A 19,812-nucleotide genomic window follows, 5' to 3' on the forward strand; every position below is an offset into this window, starting at 1 on the left:
TATGAGAATATCTAACTTTATTGTTTATGGTGATAAATAGTTAATACTATGGTGGGCCTTGTCTCAGAACTTACTTCCCAGCTTAGTCTAACTGTAACCTTGTAAGAATTATCATTGAGGGGCTCCTGGGTGGCTCAGTCAGTTCAGCGTCTGACTTCGGCTCAGGTCATGATCTTACGTTCCTGGGTTCGAGCCCAGCGTCGGGCTCTGTGCTTGTGGCTAGCTCAGAGCCTGGAGCCTGCTTCGGAGTCTGTTGTCTGCCTCTCTCCCTGACCCTCCATTGCTCATGCTGTTTCTCTCTCTCTCCCTCAGAAATAAATAAAACATTAAAAAAAGAATTATCATTGAACTGAAAGGTGTTCATATTTTATTTTATATTTTAGGGATACAGTTAATGATGAGCAATGACACTAGATATATGTTTATTTGTATGAATACCTAAATCTGTCTATCACTAGGATATCTGGTCAGTTTATTCAAAACTTCCATAATATTTGAGGGCCTCAGTTGGTTAAGCATCTGACTTCATGTCAGGTCATGATCACACAGTTCAAGAGTTTGAGTCTTGCATAGAGCTCTCTGCTGTCAGCTCAGGGCCCACTTCAGATCCTCTGTCACTCTCTCTCACTGTCCCTCCCCCACTCACAGTGTGTGTGTGTCTCTCTCAAAAATGAATAAATGTTGAAGAAAAACTTCCACAGCCTTTATCTTTTACCTTATGACACCAAATAACTCACTTGAAGCATATCCCCCTCATTAAGTTGGCCAGATAGCATGCTTGTAGACATACTTGTAATGCCACAACGATATGGCTTTTTTTGTTGTTATTGCTTAATGTGATGGCCACATAAGTTAACCAATTATTGAAAATTCCTAAGAATAGCAACCAGTTTTTTGTTTTTGTTTTTGTTTTTTTGTCTGTTGTAACTGTGAAGTCTAGTACATAACCTTTAGTGAATGGGAAACAATAAAAGGGTGTCAGATAAATGGTTGAAAGGTTATCTTTGAAAAATTATGAGAAAAATGTCCTGCTGTTCCCAGACTATCAGGATTGGTTTCAACACATACCCTGAATTTCAACATAATTGAATGGAACTGAAGGAGCATAAAATTATAATTCGGAAACAACAGCACTCCTCAGAGAATGCCCTTCTGTAAGAAGCCAGATTTCAGAATTGCTGCCAATTCCCTGATGGGGAGCATTTCTGGAAGAAGTTTCCACATTCAGGCTACAGGAAAACCAAACCCTGGTTTGTATATTGGGCAATGCGATAAGTACGGCTTTTCCAGGAGCTCTGAGTGATGATGAGGGAGCCAACACACAACACACAACACGCATACACACATACACACCAGGTTGTAAATGTTGACAGAGCTGAGGCAGCCCCTCCACAGGATGATGGCCTCTAGAAGGCCATCAAGAAGATTAAAGATAGGACCATGTTTAATGTTGGTTAGAAGCCATCACACATATAAACGTATATTTAATGTATGAGTACGTTCATATCATCTCATGCAACTGAAATGACAATTCTAGTACATTTTTATTCATAATCCATCTATTTGACTTCACCATATTATGAATGGTCTAATTGAAAATGATGTCCAAAAAAAAAAAAAAAAGTGGTCTTCCCACCTGTTATGGTTGGTTCTTCTCCAAAATGGTTTACTCAGCATGGACATTTAATCTGTAGGTGGTGAAGGCAGGGGAAGGCTGCAAGTAGAAGACAAAGCTATGAAATGCTCTTTTGTTTAGCTCCTTTAAGATCAATTGAAAATTTCAATTGTGATTAATTGCCTAATCATCTTTAGGTTTCCCCCTTTCAAGACTTGTGTTGCATTACCAAAGCCCCTAGTGGACTTGATATTTATTGTCCACAGCGAGTGTTTTGTAAAATGTTATGAAATAAAGGTATTCATTTCTTAATTCAGAGTCTCCTGGGAGTTCATAATGGTGCTGATTGTTTTAAAAGTAATCGAGTGTTTAAAAATATCTTGAAAAATTAACAGGACCTGTTTTTTATTTTTTTTAAATGCCATTAAGAGCAATCACAGATTCCCTGAAGAGAGACTTCACAGGACCATGCACTTCAGCTGTCAATTATTTCTCTGTGCTGTTCCTGTAATTTTAGCCTTTAGCACAATGAGCTGCATTGAGCTGAACGTGGCATTCATTTATCTTACCTTAGCAGAAGTTCTCTATTTAGGTGTGAGTAAATAGAAAATGAGAAGGTTAAAAAAAAGTATATATTTTTAAGACACCATGTCCCCATGTTGTTAAGGAGACTTAATGAAACTGACTGCTGTTGAGTCTGTTCACCCTCCTTAAATGGGTGACCTGAGGGCACTAGGAATAGTGTCCTCGTGAGAGAAAAAAATTCAGTTGATCACAATTAATTAGAAACGGAAAAATTGCTTGATTTTCTCTTATAAAGTTATGTCCCCTACCCTGAAATCCATTATAATTGTTACAAATGGGATATATTTTCAAATATGTGAGGAATGTGAAACAGATTGCCTCAGGTTCAAACAAAGAATCTTTCTCCAATTCTGCATGTTCTCATTTTTATTTCTCATATAAAGTCTCTTGTTTTATTAACAATGCCAAGAAAACTGCATATTCATGGATAAAGGGAGTATTACATGGAAATCATGAAGAATCATTGGCTGCATTAGACCCTGTTTGGTTGGAATGGCAACTTCAGGCACCTTTAACTCCCCTTTACAAAGAGTCAAGGATTATTAAGTCTAGAAAGGACTTCAGGCATTTCCTTTGATATCATTGAGGCCTAGTGTTGTCAACTCTCAATTAAAGGTAATGATATCTTTCATGCAGTATTGTGTGAGGAAAACTTGTTGTACGGAGGAAAAGGAATTTTAATAATTTAACAAGTTTCCCCTGTACCCTTCCATTTTCTTGAGTGAGACACACCTGTAAGAAAAAGACAGATTAACAGGGGAAATTCAAATAGCAGTTTAAATGTCCTGTACACATGGGAGATAACCAGGAAAATGGAGTAAGTCTTTGAAATGGCCCAAGACACCACCTTAAATAACATCCACAGGGAAAGACAAAAGATGGTGGGGGGTGGGGAACACAGTTTTGGGGGTTGCTCAGAAAAGCACAATCAACAGGGCTAAGGTTGTAATGCAGATTTAAGCCATGGCCTTCTCCATTGTGAAGAGTTTCTAGAGGTTTAATGTCCTCTTTCTCTGCCTGGTACCTGGAGGGAGACACCCTTACAAATGGAGATTTCCCTTATAAATGTAACTGTTTCTTACGTTGGGCGGGAAATTCCGCCCAGGCTCAGGTCATGATCTCAGGGTCAGAGTCAGTGAGAGATCTCTCTCAAAAATAATAAATAAACATTAAGAAAATAATCAGCCAAAATGAATCCTTACATCAAAAAGACATATTTTAAGGTGGCAAATTATCCTCCCCTTCAACTTAATGGTGCATGTACAGCTTTCAGTTTTTGCCCAGCCCCTCTGCAGCACAACATTAAGTGGAAGCAGATAAAGGAAACTAGAGGTTAGCAGCCTAAAGACCTTGCTCAAAGCCACCTCTGGAATCCAGAAGTGGCTAAGCCTAGTATTCCTGACACTGCACTAATGCCATCCATTCCTTGAGGAATATATGCCTGACTCAGCAGATAGCCGTCATTGTCATTCCCATTTTCACTGTGACTTGGAATCATAAAGACTTGAAGCTGTAAGGGAATTCTAAGAGCTATCTCTAATAGCCATCCAGTGCAAGGGTAGTTCCCTCTGACAACCTTTCCCTACTTTCTGCTTGAATTCCTCTGTCTTGGGGCTTTTTAACTATTTGATAGACTTGGTTATCTTAATCTCATTTATTTGTCATTTTACATTGGTTTTGGTGTGGAAATGTTGGGGTTCAGAGCCGAACACTGAGATGTCTCCAGTGCAAAAAGTGGTTTTATTAAAGCATGGGAACAGGACCTTTGGGCAGAAAAGGCTGCTCGTGAGTTGTGGCAGGTGACTGATTATACACCTTCAGGTTGGGAGGGAGTTAGGGAGAGCATGAGTCTCTAAGGAATTTTGAAAACAAGGTTTCCAGGACCATGAGAAGGGTAACTCTTGTTAAGAAAAAGTCATTTATTCCTGTCTAATAAAACCTTAGTCATGAGACCCTTCAAATATATGTCAGTAGGCCATATGCTTGGAGGATGATCACTAACATATATTTGGGGGGCAGAGATAAAGGAAGTTTTGAAAGGAATTTTTATGTTAAAGTAGATTTACAGAATCCTGGAGGTGAGGATAACATAAAGCTAAGATTGCCTTTTGCCCTTCACAAAGTGTCATCATTGAGGCAGTTGAGTTCCCAGAAGGTCACTCGTCTGAATCAAGGACTTGTCAGTGGGCTGTATGTAGCAAGGAAATTTATTATTATTATTATTATTATTATTATTACCTTTGTTTCCCACATTTGTGACCTTTTGTCCTGGGACTGCTGATAAGCGTATAGATCAACTCTTTTCCATGACTCATTAGTTGAAAACAAAAAATACATGTATATAACCATCAGCTTTCTTAGCAGCCAAAGTCTCATGACTGACTTTCATTAAGATTATCATGAATTAACATTTCTAAGGCCTTTTTCGGCTATATTCCCATTAGGCCAAATCTCCAATATTGTGCATTTACAGATTACAAATTATATTTTAAATCTTAAGCATAGAAAATTTAAAATTTATCTCTGTCAAATGATATTTTGCTTACAAACGACCAATTCCAGTTGGTTGGTATAAGTAATTACATTGAGTGAATTTGGATTATGAAGGATTTTTTAAAATAATATTTTTAGCAAAGTAGTCATCATTAAATAGAAACCGTGAATTGTAAGGGCCAAGGGCAGCCTGCCTCAAGTTGGTCCACGTTGGCATGAACGTTATTTTGAGTAAAAACCAATCTAAACTCAGCAGATTAAGGAAATGTTCTTTCCCTCCCACTCAACTACCTACCTGTGCCCAGAAAAGAGCTATTAACAGAGATTCCTTCTACGTAAGAAACTCATCTGCATAACAGGGAAAACTTTGTTTTCCAAACATTTACTTTTACCTTCCTGCCAATGGTCTTCTCCCTACAGTATCTTCAGGCCTCTATCCTCCCTCTTCTTAGCTCATAGAAGCCTCATGTTACCTGTCTTTGAAATTTCCATGCTTTTGTGGATTTTCCATATGTATGAAATTAAATTTAATTTTCTCCTGTTAATCTGTCTCCTGTCAATTTAATTATAAGTCCAGTTAGAAGGACCTTGTAGAGCAGAGGTAATTCTTCCTCCCAGACAAAAGTATTGAAAAATTATATAGAGATTTATCTATTTATCTTTAGGCATTAGTATAATTATATGCATGTATATACTTATATATCTGTAAAGAGATATATATGTATATATTGATATTAATTTTAATGATGAACTATAACCACTATCTTTTCATTTATGAGAACTCCCTTTTTGAATGCATATTTTGAGAAAGTTTTATTTACATAATTTTTTAAATTTTTTTTTGAGAGAGAGAGGGAGGGAGAATAAGAGAGTATGGGGAAGGCGCAGAAAGAGGAAGGCAGGGGATCCAAAGTGGGCTCCCCCCTAACAGCAGAGAGCCTGATGCAGGGCTCAAACTCACTACCCATGAGATCACAACCTGAGCTGAAGTTGAACACTCAATTGACTGAGCCACCCAGGTGTCCCTTATTTACATAATTTTAATAATTAATAATTTACCTGTTTTCTTGGGAATTATCTGAAACTTAATTCTCTTAAAATTGATTTTCTTTTTTTATCCCTTTTTAAAAAATGCTTATTTATTTTTGAAAGAAAGAGTGAAGCAGGGAAGGGGTAGAGAGAGAAGGAGACCCAGAATGTGAAGCAGGCTCCGGGCTCTGAGCTGTCAATACAGAACCCAATGCCAGACTTGAACTCACGAACCATTAGATCATGACCTGAACCGAGTGGGACACTAAACTGACTGAGCCACCCAGACGCCCCAAGATTAGTTTTCAATTTTGGGGTCATTTTTATAAAAGTGAGAGGCATGCCTCCTGGTATCTTTATCAAAGCCATTGATAAAATTGTTGAACAGTATAGGAACTATATGAAAATATTGGTTATTGGTGTTCTAAGTGAGACAGGGGAAGGAGGGCAGGGAGTGGGAGGGGTAGCGGGAGGCAACTATTAGGCAGTGTAAAAGCTTGGAAAGTTTCCTATGAAGGGAATAAATAATCTGTGGTAGAAATGAAAGTGGTGGTACCATACAGCTCAGAAAAAGAAATATGCAAATGGCATCTTGCCACCTCTGGTTTACTCACTGACAATGCTGGTTTGAGGTATAAGCCATATGCCACGAATATTCCCAGGTAGCATGAATGCGTGAGTTTCCTGGGCTTCATGTAGAAGTCACTGAGACTTCTGAGACTTGCTGCTTTCAAATACTTCCTGCCAATACTGAATTAAGGAAATCATTTGAGTAAGCTAACTAGTCTGTGGCTTACAGAATGTTGGACTTATTAGATACTGACATGTGAAGATTTAACACTGAGATGGGAAGTCGGTTGTTAACTGTGTGTACAGGAACAGTGTGCAGTCTCTGAACTGCCCAAAGCAATATAAACGTTGCTTTGCTCATGCATTAATGCACAGGTGGCAGTGGAGAGGAATTTCTTAAAGTTCTGCATAAAAATAAGCCCATTTTTTAATGGGAAGATTGGGGAAGAATTGAAGATTTTTATCCTTCATGTTCCTTGGTTATGCTTGGATTAAACTGAAGTGCTAGCCAGTATGTATATATACCAATATATAGTTTAATGTGTTAGGAGAGTTCTGGCAAAGGTGAAGAGACTGATCTGTGAACCTAGATGGTTTCCCTAGACAGATGTACTTTGAGGAATTTTATTTGTTTTTGAAGTAAACAAAGTAGCTCAAAAGACATTGAATGGAATGCTGTTGCAAGATTAAGGGACAGCTCTTAGATGTTGTCAAGAGCTGAATGATTGAACAGTTCTAAGATGCAGGTGGGACAAATGTGCATGAATTGAAGGAAACGGGCCCATGTGTGTGAGTGGAGAAAATGACAGACATAAGATGGGGTCATGCGCAGCTCTAAAAGTGAAAATAAGTTTTGAAAGGTATTGGACAAAAATAGGAAGATGATAGGAAGGTCATAGAATTAAAGAGCATGTTAGCCAATAAATGCAGTTTCCAGGTTTGAAGTGGAGTTGGTATTTTCTATGAAAAATGGTCCATCTATAGACGTAAAGAATTTAGAAGAGGAGACAACCATCAACTTAAAGGAGGCTCTGAACAATACATTATGGAGATGATGCATTTTTTTTAAACCATCAAATTTTACTATGTGTCAGTAGGAAGAAAAACCCCTACTACCTGTGTTTTTTAGCTGACTCTCACTTCGTGAAAGTGAAAGTCTATTCTGGGAAAGTCGAAAGTCTAACAAAAGTCAATTGTCTAGGCAAATACAACATGCAGATATGGCCTCAAGTGGAATCGGCTTTTATGAGAAAGCTCTCAGAAGGATGGACCACCAGCTACCATTTGCCAATGTGCTTTTGCTTGTGGTGAGAAACTGTCAGGAAAAGATTTGATCAGGTAGAATTCCAGTAACATGAACTACCAGAGCTGAAAGAACCCATAAAAGATCTTCCTGCCCAAGATTTTTTATTTTATGGTTAAGAAAAAAGCACTGTAAGGGATTTGTGCAATGTATAAGATGGGTTATTTTCAGGAAGTAGCAGAACCTATTTTCTTCCCACTCTTAACCCAGTTTTCTTTTGTCAGGATTATTCCCTCTGAGGAAGAGAACATTATTTTAGAAGGTGTGGCCATAATACAGTTGAAAATGATACTTAAAATCTCATTTGTTTGGAACTTTGGAAATGTCAAACTATTTGGGTGATAATGGATTTTTTTTTTCTTTTTCCTTTTTTTGGGGGCGGGGGGTGTGTTTCCTCTGCTGTTTTTATTATTATTACTACTCACCTTGTGCTAGCTGGTGGTGGTGAATCCGATTGGGAAACAGGCGAGTGATTGTTTCCAGATTCCTCCCTAAATTTTCCTAGTATGGCTCAACGCTGAATGATCAGACCAGACCACCTTCTGTCCCGGTTATTTCTTCTCTACTGAAATCCTTGCAATAGTATTCTGAGGCTTACCTTGAGCTTCAAAGTTTTATGCTGAAGAGGTAGGAAAAATTTTTCTTCTACCCATCTAGATTCTTTGACTGGCTAGCATCAAGTGGACAGAAGACAGATTAACAGGATAAAGAAAATAATTTCAGACATATGGAAACCTCATAAAAATATGAGACTCGAAGGTAATTAAAGCTTATATAACATCCTGAGCCATGGAAAAGGGAGGAAAGCCTTTCACAGGAAAGCAAGAGGAGATGTTTGGAAAACAAAGATTGCCCTCCCTGTTCCACAAATGAGTTTTGTAGGGCTTAAGGGCAGACTACCCCAAGATGGGCTACTTTAACATGAACATTATCTTGAGTCAAAAGCTATCAAAACCCAGCAGATTCAGATAAATCTTTTTATCTTCTCCTCAACTGCCTTAGTACCAGGAAGAAAGCTATTATTAAAGATTCCCATTTACCTAAGAAAGTTATCTGCATAATAGGGCACCTCTGTTTTCCAAACATTTCCTTTTAGCTTCCCGCTAAAGGTCTTCTCGCCTTTTGATCTTCTGACCCCCTACCTCTCTCCTTAACTCATTTAATCTTCACAATTGCCCCACTGTCTTTGGAATTTCCCTGTCTGTGTGGATTCCCCATATATACACAATTAAATATATATATATATATAAACATATACATGTACATATACACATAAAAACAATTAATTTTATTTACTCCTATTAATCTGTCTCATGTCAATTTGATTCTAAGTCCAACTTAGAAGGACCTTAAAAGAAATTCCTCTTTAAGTTTTTAAGTTAAAAAGTGTCTCTATTCATAGCTGCATTTCACTATAAATTTAGGTAGTTGAGGGGTAGGTAAATAGTTTTTCATCAGTCTGCTGTGTTGTGATTGCCTTTAGCTCAAAATAATTCTTAATGCCAGAGACATATTTTGGGGTAGCAAAATCTGCTCCCTTTTAATATAAATCTAGATTCATACTGTTAAAAAGACTACCTAAGGTATATTAAAATTTTTGAGAGTGAATTTAAGCAAAAATCTATTGGAATCTAGTAATACCAAACCAGAATTGGTTAGGAATGCTCCACCAGCAGGAGCCAATAGAAAGACTTAGAGAAGGTGTAGAAACAAAGTAAGGGAATTATTTGGCTTGCTCTAGCTTAAAACCTAGCTGGCTGTTTGTGATTGGTTATCCTTAGGTTTTAATTTCTTAACCTTGAGGCATTTACAGGTGTAGGTTTTGGTTTGGTAACATAAGCCACCATGGCATTACAGCCACCTCAGTGTAATAGTCTTCTTGTATTAATTCAATAAAACTCATTTATTCCACAACCTGATTGACCTTGAAAGAATCTATAAACGAAAATGAATAGTATCTACCCTCAGGTTGATTTTGACCAAGAACATGCATGCCGATGGAAACAATTCTAAGGAAAAGCAAATAAATACAAACGAGTAAGCTAAATACTGTGGGGATAAGCACTGAAAAGACCTTGAGTAGGAGAAAAGGTATAGTGAGGCAACTGAAGAAGTCTTTCTAAGAAGAGTATCTCTAAATTAGCCTGGCCTCTGGGACATTACCAATAAAAGCCATGACTTTCTATTAGAATAAAGATCCGGAGACAATTGACTTCCCCAGGAAGTCAGCCCTCCCCACTGCCTGGTCCTTCCCATCCAGAGCTGGATCAGAACTGGTCTGCCTGCAGGGAGCTATGGATGGATGCCTATGTAGCTGACCTTTTTTTTTTTTTTTTTTCCTTCCATGTTGTACTTTCGTGACCAATCTCTGCCTAGGGAGAAAAAGATGCCAGTCCAGGAGGAAAAGCTTCCTGGCCATAGACTATTTGAGATCTGGCATGTTGCATGCACTCACTAAACACCAAGGAAAAATAAGTGATGATGCTCAGGAGAGACGTTTCTTCCTTGTTTCCTTGTCATTTTGAAGCAGAGCAGTCTAGTTTTGGCCATTTTTATTTTTAATTTTTGTATCTGCTGGTGTAGATTTTCGTTCTCACGTCTCAAGATAATTCACAACTAAATGGAATCTATAAAATCCTTGATAGATTTTCAAAGTCTGTTGATGCTTAATTGCTATTTGTTATTTCTCACTCTAGATCCAATATCATAAGAAAATCAATCTCATTTCAGAATTAAAACTGTGATAACTTATTTAAAGACAGATCAATATAATGGGGAGGTGACATAGTTAAATTTTTACAAGAAGATACTGAGTGCCTACTATGTATCAGGGTTTGTGAACTAGTGATGAGAGTTCCTGATTTTCACTGAAAGATAAGACTTACAGGGTTTTCCCTGGGAGCAGCCTTGCATCAGTCAACAGACCAACTGTGCTTTTCTGGTTTGGAGAGAAGCACCATGAAAGCTTGAGAGGCTGGAACCAGGGGAAGCTGAGCAAGGGGTACAGGAGCCCTCTGCACCATCTTTGTAACTTCTCTGTAAACCTAAAATCACTCCAAAGTAAAAAAAAAAAAAAATTTTTTTCAGAAAACAAACAAATAGGTGAGCCTAGGTGGTTCAGTCGGTTAAGTGACCGACTTTGGCTCCAGTCATGATCTCACAGTTCGTAACTTCAAGCCCCGTGTTGGGCTCTGTGCTGACAACTCAGAGCGCGGAGCCTGCTTCAGATTGTGTGTCTCCCTTTCTCTGCCCCTCTCCTGCTCGCACTCTCTCCAAAAATGAATAAACTTAATGTTTTAAAATAGAAAACAAATAGAGTTATAGGGCTTTCTTATAACTTTTTTCTTAATTATTTCTTTTAGTTCTGGTCAGAGATTTAGCCACTCCACTCATGCTGTACTGAAAGCCAAGTCAATTTTCTCAGACTTTGCTTAAGATAAATCCCAGCTGTCTTCTTCTGCAGGCACAGAGAATCAACTCTCTTGTTGCCTTCCCAAACTCTAAGCTTTACTTGATGGGAATTGTATAGCTATTATACAGAATCTACTCTTCAGAAATTACTTCAGATCCAAACTTGGTTGGTCAGAAGACCAAATAACTTTGCTGCCTTGTCTTTGATAGTCCTTTCTGGGATACAAGGGTCCTGCATTAGCCTAAAGACCAATCTTAAGTCATTCCTATAAGACACATCTATCACTCCAGACCTTAGAATCTCTGAAACCTCCTCTTGGCAAAAGTCCCTCTAATCCTGTTGACCTAAACTGGAACATATTTGCTAGGTGATTGATAAAAGCCAAGGAAGCTACTTCCACAGTTAGGTTAAGCTTGGATTCTTCCCCTGTATTCAAACTAATACCTGGAGCTTGTTTCTCTTGATGGACATTACTCTCTTGGACACCATTCTGTATTACTCTAGCTCTTTTACACAGCCAAAAAGCAGATTTCTCTCCTGCTTAAGAGCTCAAGACCCCTTTAGACTTCTCACTAAATTCCAATTCTCTTTGTCAGTTTCTTCACAAAACTAACATGACTAACATTTCTTGAGCCCAGTGAATGATCACATCCTTCTTCAGATGCTCTTTAGTAATTTATTCTTCAAGAGTTCTCTTCTTCCTCTTTTCTTCGAATACACTCCTCCAAACACAACACAGGATGTAACCACCAAGAATGCTGCCATTATGATAGAATACCACTTCACTCATAAATTAACAATAGCAGCCCACTGATGGAAAGAGGACAAACTTCTTTCCTTGTAAATATATAAAATATCATCTTATTCTGTAGATTCTTTAAAGGTTTATATTGTCTCTCTTCAACTTGAACTTTTTGAGATAAGGAATGTCCCATTAATTCAATGTTGGTTGGGTATCTCTTGTGTTCCAGACATTATCCTAGGTGTTGGGTATATAGAGTAAGACCTATTCATGAAGAGTTCTCTATCCAATGGGTTAAATAAGATACAAGTAAATAATCAAATCACAGAATACTACTGCCATGATGGAGGAAGCACAAGATCCGGTAGTGACCTGCATGAGTGAATGATTGATTCTTGCTATATTCTTTAGAGGGCCTAAAGTAATACCTTATGTTTATTAGGCTTACAAGAAATATTCATTGGTGATAATAGCATGGCATAAGTAGAAATTCAGAGAAGAGAGGAGGTAGAAAATAGTCCTTCTTAGAATTGAGATAGATGTCAAGCTTTGTGATGGTAAAAATGCTGCTCAATAATGGGTAGCTTTTATTATTAATACAAGCAATCACTTAGAGTTATAAATCACCACCATTTATTGAGAGCACATTATATATATTGGGCACTATGCTATGTACTTTGCACATGGCACATTATTCAGTCTTTACACATTCCCCAGTGGTTGGGCCTTTTCCCCACTTTATGGATGAAAAAACAGAGGCTCAGATAGGAAATGTCTGAGCCAGAATTATAACCCTCTTTGTCTTTCAAATTTCTCCACTTACCCACTTTGTTATTATTACCAATCTAAAATTGGGCCTGAATATGTCAAAACATTTCCAAAACAACTTATGATTTGAGACGATTGTACCAAAACCTTAGGACCATTTTGACAATTGGGATAGTCATGATATCTTATTCAGTATTATTAGTAAACATAAGGTTTAATCTCTTAGAGGGGAAAATACACACACACACACACACACACACACACACACATACACACACACACACACACACAGATTTTAGAATCATTTTCCTACAATGTGGAATGCTGAATACTTAAATCTTGCATGTAGTACCCAAAATTCATTAGCTTTTACAAATTCTATAATGGTAAAGTGGCAAGGCATAAAACTAGTGTTTAAAATTGAAAACAGTACTTGAGTTCTTAATGAAAAGTTTTAAAAAAAAACATTTCTTGGAAGTATTTTCAGAGTCATTTCATCAGTTAAGATTTACACTTCATTTTAAATAAGGATTTTCTTCTTATTGGATATTATTCTAGTCAGTTACATTTCCATTTCTTCATTTATTGTTTTTGTAAATCTGTGATCAAGATTGTTATAATAAAACTTGTCACTACTTATAACTGTTCACTGAGAACATAATCTTATTCTCAAAGGGTTAGGCTATAAAAAAGGATTAGTGTCACTAAACACAATATGGTAGAACTGGGTGTTTAAAATGAGTTACAAATGTTTTAGAGACTTACAATAAAGCATGCATTTAATAAAGAATTAAGCAAATCTTGTATCCTGTTATTGTTTAGTTACACTGTTTGTAAAGATTTCCTCCTTTTCTAAACCCTCTATTTTTTTTCAAATTGCACATTAATATTAGATTGCTTTGGTATGTATTGCCTTAATCAGAAAAGCATATGAACTAAACACAGCTGTGGGACTGCAGAGCATCTCAAAGATGCTATAAAGGGGACATAAACAAGACATTAGACCTCTTATTCTCGCTCACTCCCTTTTTTATTGCCTAGCTCAGTGGTCTGTTTTATAGCCATGGTGCTATGCCTAGCAGTCAATATTCTACCTGCAAGCTAGACTGATTCTCAAGGAGGTAGAAAATCTTTGACTGTGGAGTTGTACACAATAGGGTTTGTCTGTTCCAGTGTTATTTTTCCTTGTCAGTCTGTCTAATATGCATTTTCCATCCCCTTTTTTCTAGCCCTTCTCAGCAAGCATTCCTAAGTAAGTATGTATGTGTCAGGGATAGAAAACTGTATGTCAGAGAAAGAAAGTGAGTACACTGACTCCTGGAGGATTTGACCTGGGTCACCCAGTGTATGAGATGAAGGGTCAGTTTTGAAAGTCATCCTGACAATCTGGTCTCTGTTCCTCTCTCATTGCCCTTCCTCTGAACTATACCTTTCTCTGTCTTTCTTTTCCGTAGCCCTTTTTTCTTATCTCCATTTCTCTCCTCTCTTCAAACAAATTATAGCATGGACATTTCTTCTTTTAACAGCCATGAGGCAGATATTCTATGTGACAGATACTCGGCTGGAACTACACCAGTGAGCAAGGTGGGATCAGTCTTCTCTCTGGAGAATATGGGAAAATGTACATTAAACAAATTATCCCACGGATTATTTTAAAGTTATATAATGAGAGAAAGGTCCTAGAAGCAGTATGTGTGTGAAGTAAGGGAGTGCTATCAGAATATAACTTAGTTAACTATGGATCAGGGAAAGCTTTCCCCTAAAGTTATGGGGTCTAATCTTGAATTCCTTTTACAATATTCAAATCCACACTAGTTTTTCGGAATAAAAACTGCTTTTAGTTTATTTATAAAATTATGAATAAAATTAGGAACTGGCCATCTACTTTTATTGCTAATGCCCTTCTCCCTCTTACTGTTCATATGTTATTAACAGCTCTAAATCATTATATTCAATTGATACTAGCATCTACCTGTAGAAATTTCTCTTGGAATTAATGTGTAAACATATATGCCAGTGAAAAACACTTCAAAAGAAGGCCAGTTATTAGCCCCAAACCCACTTCTTTCATGTAGCAGACTTATTGACACATGAATATTTACATGGCTAATCTAGCTCATCAGTTACTGAATACCTATACTGTGCGATTGTCTTCTTTATATGTACTTCATCTAGACTGGTTTTAATTGACTCTCGAGACCAAGATTACATGACTGTTGGCAGATGTCCAGAATCAGAACTGAATGATATTGTCACTGAACTTGAACAATTAAAAAGAAAAATCTTGATTATGGCGGGCTCTTCCTTTTCTCCTTATACTTACAGGGCTGCTATCCCCTTCTTTCCCACTTCCCATTGCCTTCGTTTGGTATTAATACAAATGCTCTGATTCAAATACCATATTCTTTCCTTATAAATTGGTCTTTCTAAATGTGTGTGACTTCTCTTAGTTTTTTTTTTTTTCCCTCACCTATGGATTCCTCTATGTATTTCATAAGTGTGTAATGACAGTCAAACGTATGAGCAAAGGATAGAACATAAATTGGACTGATAAGACTAGTAGACTTGGAGGTGGGGAATGGAGGTCTCAGTTTAATATCTGCCATTAATTCATTCTGTCTTTTGGTAAATTAGGAAACCATCTAATATTTAATACAGTGGCACTTTGGAGATCAACTAGTCCTGACTTTATATTTTAAGAATGGGAAAACTGAAGGGGTGCCTGGGTGGCTCAGACGGCTGGGTGTCTGACTTCAGCTCAGGTCATGATCTCATGGTCTGTGGGTTCAAGCCCCCCATCACGCTCTGTGCTGACAGCTCAGAACTTGGAGCCTGCTTTGGATTCTGTGTCTCCCTCTCTTTACGTCCCTCCCCTGCTCACGCTCTATCTCTCTGTCTCTCAAAAATAAATAAATAAACGTTTAAAAATTTAAAAAGAAAGAACGAAAGAAAAGAATGTGAAAACTGAAGCCCAGAAAGGTGTGTGATTCTTAAATCACATAAAAATCAATTCATCTTTTCTTAGGATTTACTCATCTTATCTATCAGTTGAAGAAATTGGAATTGTTATTAGATTATTTTTAAGGACTCCTTGAGTTGTAAAAATCTGTGATTCCAGATTCCACATCAAACTGTCCAGATCCCAAGGTAGCAAAGTACATACTGCATAATGAGACGCTCAGCTGTTAGCCAGGCGGAAATTACCTTTTCATCTGCTATTCGCCTTTTCATGAATGTTTCCCTTGAAAGGGTCTACATTATTTTTATTAATTGAATTAATTGAACATTTTGTGAGGTAACTCCCTCAGCCCAGTTTTTCATGAAAAACAAAGGATGGGAGAACTTTCTTTGTCTCAGGTATCAAGCTGTTATGAAAACCACAGCATCAAAACCCAATAAACTTACACTTCACCAAATTTTGAATGAATCCACCAACACAATCTGGGCACCTTAAATACATTGTAGAATTAAAAAGATGTTCTTTGGGAGGATTGCTGTAACTTCCACCTGTTTTCCTTAATGTTATTTTTCCCCCATCCTGCTTCAAATTTTGATGGAGTAACAAGTCTTAGAACTGCTGCCAACAGAATACAAATGGAGACAAGTAATTTTGTTCACAACGTAAACCACTACGTTTTTAAGTTTTCATCAAAATTGATTCCCTCTCTTTCAGACATATTCTACAATTTATGTAAGTTTTTCAGAAGCTTCAAATGGAATTCATAAGTGTGTTTTCTGCAGGTATTAATGAGGTAATAAAAATGATTATATTTTTCACCAATTTATTTCACATTCTCCTCTCAGCAATATAAAGTTATATATACTCAAATATTTAGTTAATATTGACTTGCAGAGTATAATTTTTCTAATATATTACTAGCCACCAAAATTTAAACATTTTTTTTGCTTTTTGTATCTTATTTGATTAATCTTAGATGATATCTAGGATTATTATGTTATCTTTTGAAATAAACTTTTTCAGTCATTAGGTCCCTCCCACTGGGCCTTGCTCTACCAACATCCTTTGGGCTGTACACAATAGGAGTTCCCAAAGAGTAAGGAACTAGAGAATATTTTATCCTCTAGAACCAGGACTATATAATTCAATTTGAAGGGGGTGCTAGTTAATTTCTTTATTTCTGAAAAGGGGTTGTATTTATCATTTTACCTTGGAGCCTGAAATGTTTTCCTTTGTATAAAACATATTATCTATTTTTTCTTTTCATTCACACTCTTAGATCAACCGTCCCTCTTGCATCCTATGGTAGTGCTGATTTTTCCCCCCATCCTTTTATTGTAATGAAAAATTATGTTACATTTAGCTATCTTGAAGCCTTGCTACACTTGAGCTCTGTAGTTTTCAGTATACTTTGTTGCTGTAGCCTTTCAGTTTACCAAATTTCCAGCTTAAGCATCCTTTCACATGCAAAGAGATTTAAAGATACTGCTGTTCCTTTTTTTTTTTTTTTTTTTTCTATATTTTAGAATCAGTTGATTTGCTGTGTAACCTACGAGGTAGGATATAATTTCAAGATTAAGAGCTTTGGAATTAAACAGACTAGCATTCAAATTCCGACTCAGAGACATACCACCTGTGTACATTTTGGCAACTTACCCTTAAAACTTTCTCAGAGAATCAGCATCTTCATCTGTAAAATCGTGGTAATAATAGCTAGTTTTTAAAATCAAATTTAATTCTAAAATCATGTAAAATGGTGTTGGAAAGTATTTGGCTGGTATTTGGCACAGAGTATGAGTTCAGTAATGATTTTGGTTGTTTTAATCATTAACCCAATAAGCTAAGCCTAGTAAGAATAATTGTACTTAGCTGTGTCAATTATTCAAAGCCAGCATGCAATTTCCCCTTAATAATAGTAATGTTAAACTGAGGTATATTAAAATATGTTTAGAGTGCCATCCAATATATCTTGAGTGCAAGTGTATATATAGAAACTGTATCTAGTTACTTCCACAGAGATATAAACAAGTTTTTGTACCCGCAAAATTGCACTTATTTTTAGGCCACTGGTGTCAACAGCTACCTCTTCAAAGAAATTATTTCTTTTGATCCATTTAGTAACTTGATCCCAGCTGCATAAAAACAGACTTGCAGTATTTCATTTTTCTACAGACTGCTGATGGCTGCATTCCATAACTTAAGGAATTTGTCAAAAGGAGGCCTCTGAAACTCAAAAGCTTTCACAGAGACTTGTTGCATTTGCTTGTCTCCAAAGTGGAATTATTTGCAGTTCACAAACTATGGATTTTAAGAATAGAGCTTCAGAATGTCAAATATTATTCTTAACTGTACATCAGATATTGACTATTAAAACTGTCATAACATTAAGGTTACCATGCAATTAGTAATTATGTAGTTTTATGGTGATGTTAATATTTTCTCCTTGGTCACGTGAGGTCAAAAGTTAAGAGAGCGTGCCCACGACTGCCATGCCTTCTGAGTGTTGCAGTTATTAACAGGAGCCTCAGAAAAAATGACTTGTTACTGTGGTGAATGCCTTGACCACTTGGCAAAAACTCCCCAGAGCTTCCACTCATGCCTGACTTTATTTATAGGGTTAGCGGTTCCATTTTGGATTTTAGTGCTTTATTATTATTATTTAACTTTAATCTCAGAACATATCTATCAAAAATAAGGAGAAAAGTAGAGAGAATCTGAAGGAATTCATCATCCAATACCAAGAATTATCTTATAGGCCAGTACCGTTTTATCTATAACCTCAACCCTTTCCATCTCTACCCTCCAAACAGATTATTTTGAAGCAAATCCAGGGCATCGCTTCCTTTACCTGCACATGCTTCTGTATGAATATCTAAAAACATATGGATTGAAAACAATGCTAAACAAATGCAAAAATGATCACAATAACTTTGGTGCCGTTTCAATGATATTATAGCCAAGACTAGAATATTCTTGAGTGTTGTCCGGCTGGTACTTTCTTCTCCTCCAGAACTCCCAGGGAACAATACAAAATGTATACCTCACTTCTTTCAATTTAGAATTCTATAAAAAATTGAATTAAAGCACCCAGAATGTATTAGAGGCCTAAGTGAAATCTCCCTCACATATCTGAATCACTATCACTATAATTTTTTAGCCTTTTTGATAATTTTCAATTTTTCTTCAAGGATGAATATGAGGGCTATAATTTTTTGATATTTCTTCAAGTAGGAGAAGAGGGCTAGGGGAATGAGTTCACATAGCCATTTAGATGCAAGGAGTAAAGAGGGATATCAACAATTTCCAGCCTGATTTCAATCCCCTCAACTACCTACATTGGAGGCAAAAGAAAACTTTGGACCTGACTCTTCTTTAGGGTATGCTGTATCTCACCAGGAGCCAGGAGAGATCTGTCATAAAGAAGTATAAGTTTACAAGTCTTACTCCCTACCCAAGAGCGCACACTCAACGCTTGTTTAGGTATTCAAAAAAAGTGGAGATTTGCTAGAAATTTAATTACTTGGATCTTTGTGTTATAGTCCTACCCAAAGTTGCATTTTGAGCAACATTGATATTATTGTCAAAAAGAGAAGGTCTTGCAACCTGAAATTTGTATCTTGCAGTCAGAATCACAAAGAAGCAGTTATGGCAGGAGGTATTTTTGAAATGTACTTAGCTACAGGTTTTTTATCTTCATAGAGCAATTGGAGGATAAGTGTACTCATATTTTTGAGGAATGTTGGTGTAAAAATCAATATAGAAATGGGGAAAGGGGCTGAATTTTTCATCTTGTCCATTTATTAAATTATTTGCATGATTGTCACTACGTTAATGACCTTTGGGCTGTGAGTATACATTGAGAGAAATTGTTCTATGGAACTTTTAAAACAGTTACCTGAAGAATATTTTTCTGACACTTGAAATGGAAACGGTTTATACTGCAAGCCATCTTTGCTTTACTCGTTTTATAAATCTGAGATGTTCTGTGTTTCTGACTCAGCTTGTGGAAAAACTGCTAGATTTTTCATAAAAAATAAGAATGTGTAATGTCTCTATTTTGGATATTTCCAATATTTTATTTAAGTGTATATCATTATATTAAATTAGGAAATGTGGCTCTCTGGAGTTGGACTGAATGGCCAAGTGCGTGTCTGTTGCTGTGTTTTGGTTCAGATGGGAAACTTCTAGAAAAGGCATTAGCCTCTGATCTTCCCAGTTAGACAGTAAAATACCATGACCTTCCTGGGGACAAATAAAATAAATAAAATAAAAAGACAAAATACCCGCCAAAAAGAGATAGTCATGGATAGTCAGATCACAAGTGGAACATTGTTTC

General features: G+C 36.8%; 1 protein-coding gene across 1 annotated transcript in view; it reads left to right on the forward strand.

Annotated features, from left to right (window-relative positions):
- Positions 1-19,812, forward strand: part of LOC120222493 (neurexin-1) — a gene marked incomplete at its 3' end in the record, with an annotated part of 571,839 nt that overhangs the window by 243,754 nt on the left and 308,273 nt on the right. The window lies entirely within an intron of this gene.

The sequence above is a fragment of the Hyaena hyaena genome, unplaced genomic scaffold (genome assembly GCF_003009895.1).
Source record: "Hyaena hyaena isolate Hyena2069 unplaced genomic scaffold, ASM300989v1 scaffold_883, whole genome shotgun sequence".
In the NCBI taxonomy this organism is placed as follows: Eukaryota; Metazoa; Chordata; class Mammalia; order Carnivora; family Hyaenidae; genus Hyaena; species Hyaena hyaena.